This window comes from Pleurodeles waltl, chromosome 1_2 (genome assembly GCF_031143425.1).
Source record: "Pleurodeles waltl isolate 20211129_DDA chromosome 1_2, aPleWal1.hap1.20221129, whole genome shotgun sequence".
Classification (NCBI taxonomy): Eukaryota; Metazoa; Chordata; class Amphibia; order Caudata; family Salamandridae; genus Pleurodeles; species Pleurodeles waltl.
In genome coordinates, this window is record NC_090437.1 from 1,275,612,386 (window position 1) to 1,275,618,207 (window position 5,822).

The following is a 5,822-nucleotide window of genomic DNA, read 5'->3' on the forward strand; positions in this document are numbered from 1 at the left end:
TGTAGGGCTATGCAAGTTAGGCCCCCTATGGCACTTTGCAAAGAAAATAAAAATACTTACCTGGACTTACCTGGGATGGGTCCCCCCATCCTTAGGTGTCCTCCAGGTGTGGGAGCGGGTGGGTGGGGGTGTCCCTGGGGGCAGGGAAGGGCACCTGTGGGATGTTTCCATGGTCCTTGACCATGGAAAAAGGCCCACAGGTCCCCTAACGCCTGCCTTGACCCAGGCGTGAAAAAATGGTGCTAAGCATTTAAGGCTCTTCTCCTCCCGTGCGTGATTTTTGCACGGGAGGATAAATAAGGCTCTAGGGCCTTTGAGTCATTTTTTTGCACGGGAACGCCTACCTTGCATCTCATTGACGCAAGGTAGTTTTCCGCAGCCAAAAAATGACTTCATCTCCAATATTTTGGCGCTAGACATGTCTAGCGTCAAAATATAAATATGGAGTTAAGTTTGCGCCGGATTTGCGTAAAATAAAATGACGCAAATCTGCTGCAAACAGAGTATAAATATGCCCTTCAATATCATGGTCATCTCCACAGGGACAAACTCATTGGCCAGTCTGGTAAAGGTTCCCTGGGAATATCACTTCCTCGTGAGGTCTGTTGTGCGGGGGCACTCTGCCCTCGTGATGCTGCATCCGCTGATGTCAGATGGGATTGGACGCAGATGATTTGGGCTTCACACCTTTTCTCGGATGCCAATTGGATGAGATCGTAAAGTTCTCCAGAGTTTGAAAAGTTTTTTTGTCTGTCATCTGCACCTAGAAGTAGCTTGCCTTTGCTTTACCAAGGGCTGGTTTCGGTAGCTCTGCTTAATTTGAGCCGGTGGTTTCATGTCCTCGGCACCGGCACTTATGACAGTCCCCCCATGGTGGCTGTCTAATTTTGGAATGAGCATAAAAACGGTTGTTTAATAATTCTCTATAAATGAAAAATGACTAACACCAGCTGCCCAGGGCATCCCTATAGCTGTGGGCATCCTGGAATAGTCTGAATTGTCGCACTTGTGGGCGTGTCAAGGTTGGTAGTTGTGTTGGTATGGTTACTGGCAGGAGCAATGGATGGTGCAAGCAGCAGAGCGCCCTGGCACTTCTATTTGTACAAATTAAGCACTGTGCAGCAGTGGTGTAAATCTGAGACTCTGTCCACGCCACAGACACATTTGTTTTTTGACTAGCGCTTTACAGGAGCTCGGCCGTGTGCTTTTTAGCACCTAGAGGATGTATGAGGGGTCCCAAGGTGTCAAGGGCGTGGTAGATCATTGATCCAACTCCTTCACAAGGATGAACGGCGGCTTGTTGGAGGTCAGGTTGGAATGAATGAATGAATGAAAACGTGTGTTAAAGCGGACGGTCCCAGGCTCAGCTCCGTGGTTTCTGCACAGAGTCCACTGCGGACTTCACATGCAGACTCAGGGCAACTAGAATGTGCCCTCAATTTTTAAATCGATTTAGCGCTAAAGCCCGTGCAAAGGCAGCCGAGACGCCTCTCTAAGCACTAGGGCCCGTTCTTGTTTTATTGTGCTTTGAAGTTCAATATCTAATTTTTCTCAGCAGCTAAGATCTGCTTCCTCTCTTCATCATCTTCGCGCTGGCACCTATACGGTAATGTGCTATGTAAAGCGCACCAACACACTTGGGAGAAGCTAGGAGCTATATAAAACTTTAGAATCAGATATATTGGCGCAAACATTTGAACCAATTCACACCCAAGACCAGCGAAATAAATGGAAATACAGAAGTCCAAGTACTCAGTCTTTACAGTACCTGTTAGTTCCTTAGAAGTGCTGGTACTCCCCCATTAAATGTACGGCACCAGAGCAGAAAAATGCAGGTACTCCCCCTTTAAGATTGAAGAAGTGCAGGTACTCAGTACCGGAGAGTACCTGCCCATTTAAAGCACTGCCCAAGACCACTTCTTGTCTGCCGAAAGTTGTTACTGTCGTTCATGTGTTGCTCGGATGAATGTGGCTCCTCCGTGCTGTACACCAGGCGCTCAGAGCCTGCGTCCGAGACCTCGCAGGAACCACTCCCCGTCCTGTCCTGGGGAGAGGAGTCAAGTTCAGCCTCACAGGCTCAGCCCCCGCCCCACCCTCCTGCCTGAGCCCTTCTTAAGAGCGGCTCCTCGGCGATGCTCTGCTCGGCCCCGCTGACCGCCGCAGGACCGCCTCGCAACGCTTTACAGTGACGGTAAATACATTTCATGTCGATTATGTGTCAGTCGTGCTGGACAACATGTTTTTAAGGTCTTCAAAACCGAGGGGGGAGGGAAAGAGAGGGGATGAGATAGATAGATAGATAGATAGATAGATAGATAGATAGATAGATAGATAGATAGATAGATAGATAGATAGATAGATAGATAGATAGATAGATAGATAGATAGATAGATAGATAGATAGATAGATAGATAGATAGATAGATTTTGGCACTGTGGTGTATATAAAGATCCCTGTTGAAATCCAAGACACTTCACCTTTTCCGACTCAAAGCACCTGTATCCACCTATTTACTACAGAATGCATTTTTGGGGTGCCCCTGGTGGGCGTCACTTTATTTGCTTTTGTCCTGCTGTTCAGTGTCACTCACCTGTAGTTGTTTTGCTAATGGAAAGGGCTGTTTGGGAGAAAATATTTAATCAACATTATCTTTGATTGAATAAATTATAAAGTAATCAATTTACAATTTGGAGTTTGTGCGCAGAGCCAAAGCAACGCAGCTTTTCAATTATTTCTCTTCTTAATAAAATGAATGCTACTAAGTCGCATGATAGTAAGGTGTGTTCTTTGTTATTACTTATTATTCCAGCCATCAAGCGCTTAGAAGACGGAGGAGAAAGAATACACTTGAATTAGGAGGAATAGAGTTAAAGTGCTACGTAAAGACCTGGGAGCATATTTACAGGCCTCTAGAGCCTCCTTGTGCCACAGTAGCGTCTTTTTATTTTTTTACGCTAAGGTGGGGTTGGGAAGGCATTTTTGCCGCGCCTGATTTACAGAGTGGCGCAATGCATGCATTGCGCCACTTTGTACCCTCCTGCGCCCATTATGCCCGCCAGGCATAATGTATGCAAGGGGGGCGTTCTGACGCAGGGAGGCCCCCTGGAGTCTTAAGAAGGAACACATCTCAGAGGGAAGAAACGCCCATTACTAGGTAAAATAGTTTAGAGGATCCTGGGGACTGTAGCCACATACCTCCATGTCTGCTAGGCACTATATTCCACTCCAGGATTTCCATCTAAGCAGCAGTGACTCCTGGGAGTTGCAGTATTTGACTGATTTACTCAAACCAATTTGAGAAACCCTGAGAGCAATGTTTTCTACAAAGAAAATTCCAAAACTACAGTCACGGTGACCTGATGACATGGGGTGATCTGTCATCCCGGAACGGAAGAGAGAAGAGTATAAAATGGCTACCACTGGTGCAGCAGGTGCAGTGGCGCCAGGGCCCAGAGCCGCGAGGGGCCCTTTGAACCCTGATAATGCCTCTGCTCTAGCACAGTCCGCCTGCACTCACTGACTCGACTCACTCAGTCTCTATCTAAGAGGGTGGGCCTCTCTCTTACTGTTAACAACCACTCCAGGTCACAGTGTGGGGGTGTCCAGTGTGGATCCAGGGATGAAAGGAGACATGGCAGATTTTCAGGATTTTAGCACAGGATATAGTTACATCCAATTAATCTAAATAGAACTTTTTTACATTTTAAAGCGTCAGTGATTTCCAGAAGATCCAGGCCTCCTGGACCGAGGTTGGACACCCCTGCACCACGCCCTCTATGCTGCTGAGCGTTTACAAGCTGCAGAAGTATATTTTGTCCTGGGAAATGATACTCTACGGATCAGGTTGTGCTTCCCCTGGGTGTCTGTATTCTCGGTGCCGCTGGAATAGAGGAGTTTTTTGTACACGCATTTTACACACTTCTCAGGATGTCCCATGAAAGTGATGCAAAGGTATTCCTGCCCAGCCTCTAGAACTGGCAACAAATGCAATGCAGAGTTGGCATTCTCAGTCTCGGATTTTCTCAGGCAGGCCAGGGGGGTACCCCCTTTTATCTCGTGCCCATCTCCGATATCTTTGCACCCTTATCCCACCTGCACCTCTTCCTATTTATTTTTTATGGCTCATCTGTGTTTTCCACGCGTGCCCAACACGGCGCACGCGTTTTGAACTACCTGCCCTTGGCGCCCGCTCGCCTCCTTTTAGATGGTAACTGCCCCTTGCCTTGGCACCTGTTGTTCACCTGACCTCTGTGGTTCTTGCCCTTCCAGCCTTCGCCCCAGTTCTGGCTCCTTCTCCACTGGTACTTTTGATCGCCCCTGCATTGCTGCACCCAAGCCCTAGGATGTAACAACCTTTCCTCCAGGGTTCTTGCTTGCACCCCAGTTTTAAGTGGTTTTCAGCTTCTCTGGTTTGAGTGTCAGTCACATTCTGCTGGAGATACTACATCGTTTTCCAGGCTGTTAGTCCTGTAACTGATTCCCTTGGTCCTCTGGTCCCTCAAGAATGGGATGAAGATGTGATATTCACTGGTCCAATCATGGCCCGAGCCTGGGAAGGAGGGTCACAGTGCTTACTGCACCTGCCAGGGAGCCATGTTCCTTCATGGAAGGGAGGTTTGGAGATCTCCCCTTGCACCAGCTATTTTCTGTTCTATTTACCCTGACTCATAGGCGTCCACTGTGGAAATGCTTCAGGAGTACTTGTTCACGCATAGAGTGTAATATGGACAGAGTGGTTTGTGTTCTGGGGGGCTCTATTCACTGCTGCACAGAACTATAACCTGTTCTGAGGATGCTTTAGGGGAGAGCTTAAGGGGTTCCATTCAGCTTTCCATTAGGTGCTTAAATGAACAGTGAGGGCACAGTCGCTCACCTCAGGGTTTAGTTAGGGTTTGCCGGTGTGGGGCATTGATCGAAATGCACCAGATGACCAGTCTGCCAAACTAACAGTTCACCTACTCCTCTTAAAGCTGGACAAAGTGGCAGTCTCCTGCTGGCAGAGACTAGGCTGGCTCCACCGTCAAAAACCTTTGAGTGGAAGTTCATCCATCACAGGGCCATCAGACAATATACATCACAAGGTCTGTTTAGAGTGGCCCTTCTGAGACAACAAAACCGATCCAACTGCAAGTGCTGGGAGAAATCTCCCAGTATATCAGAGCTATCTACATTTTGTCTGCATCCTGCTTAAAAGTTTGTTATTGAAAAACAAAAAAGTTAAAGTGTGTGCATCAAACATGGGCCTGATTGGCAAAGCATCAGTGGCTTCAATGGACCTGCTGCAATGATGGCTCCACTGAGGGCATAGAGATCCCACCAGGCAGACAGGGATCTCAGAATCTGGTGGTCTATCTTCTGCCAGAGGAACAGAGGCCATAGCCGCCACTAACCTGGCGCACTGGTGGGCCACCCACCAGACTCGAACGGACTCCCCAAATATCTTTACATATCCCAATACCTGACCATAACTCCCCATAAAAAGCATGCTGAAGGCACCAAAGTAGAGAAGCCAGCAGCAGATTACTATAGACAGTAGTTTGGTCATGTCAAGACCCACTCAACTTCTTTGGAGAACTGGGGTGCAGCCCTTTGCTAGAGCCAACAAACAGAGGAAACATTCCTCTTCCACTAAACTACTTTAGAGATCAGCATGCTACATCTCACACACAGAACACCCAGACATCCAAACAGAGAGGAAAAGCAGACTATCCGATTCAGACATTGCACCAGGATTGCACCACCCATTGCTCTTACCAACGTTGCCAGTCACAGCGCCATCATGCACCTACAAGTGTGGCATTTTAGACTATTCAGGATCCTAA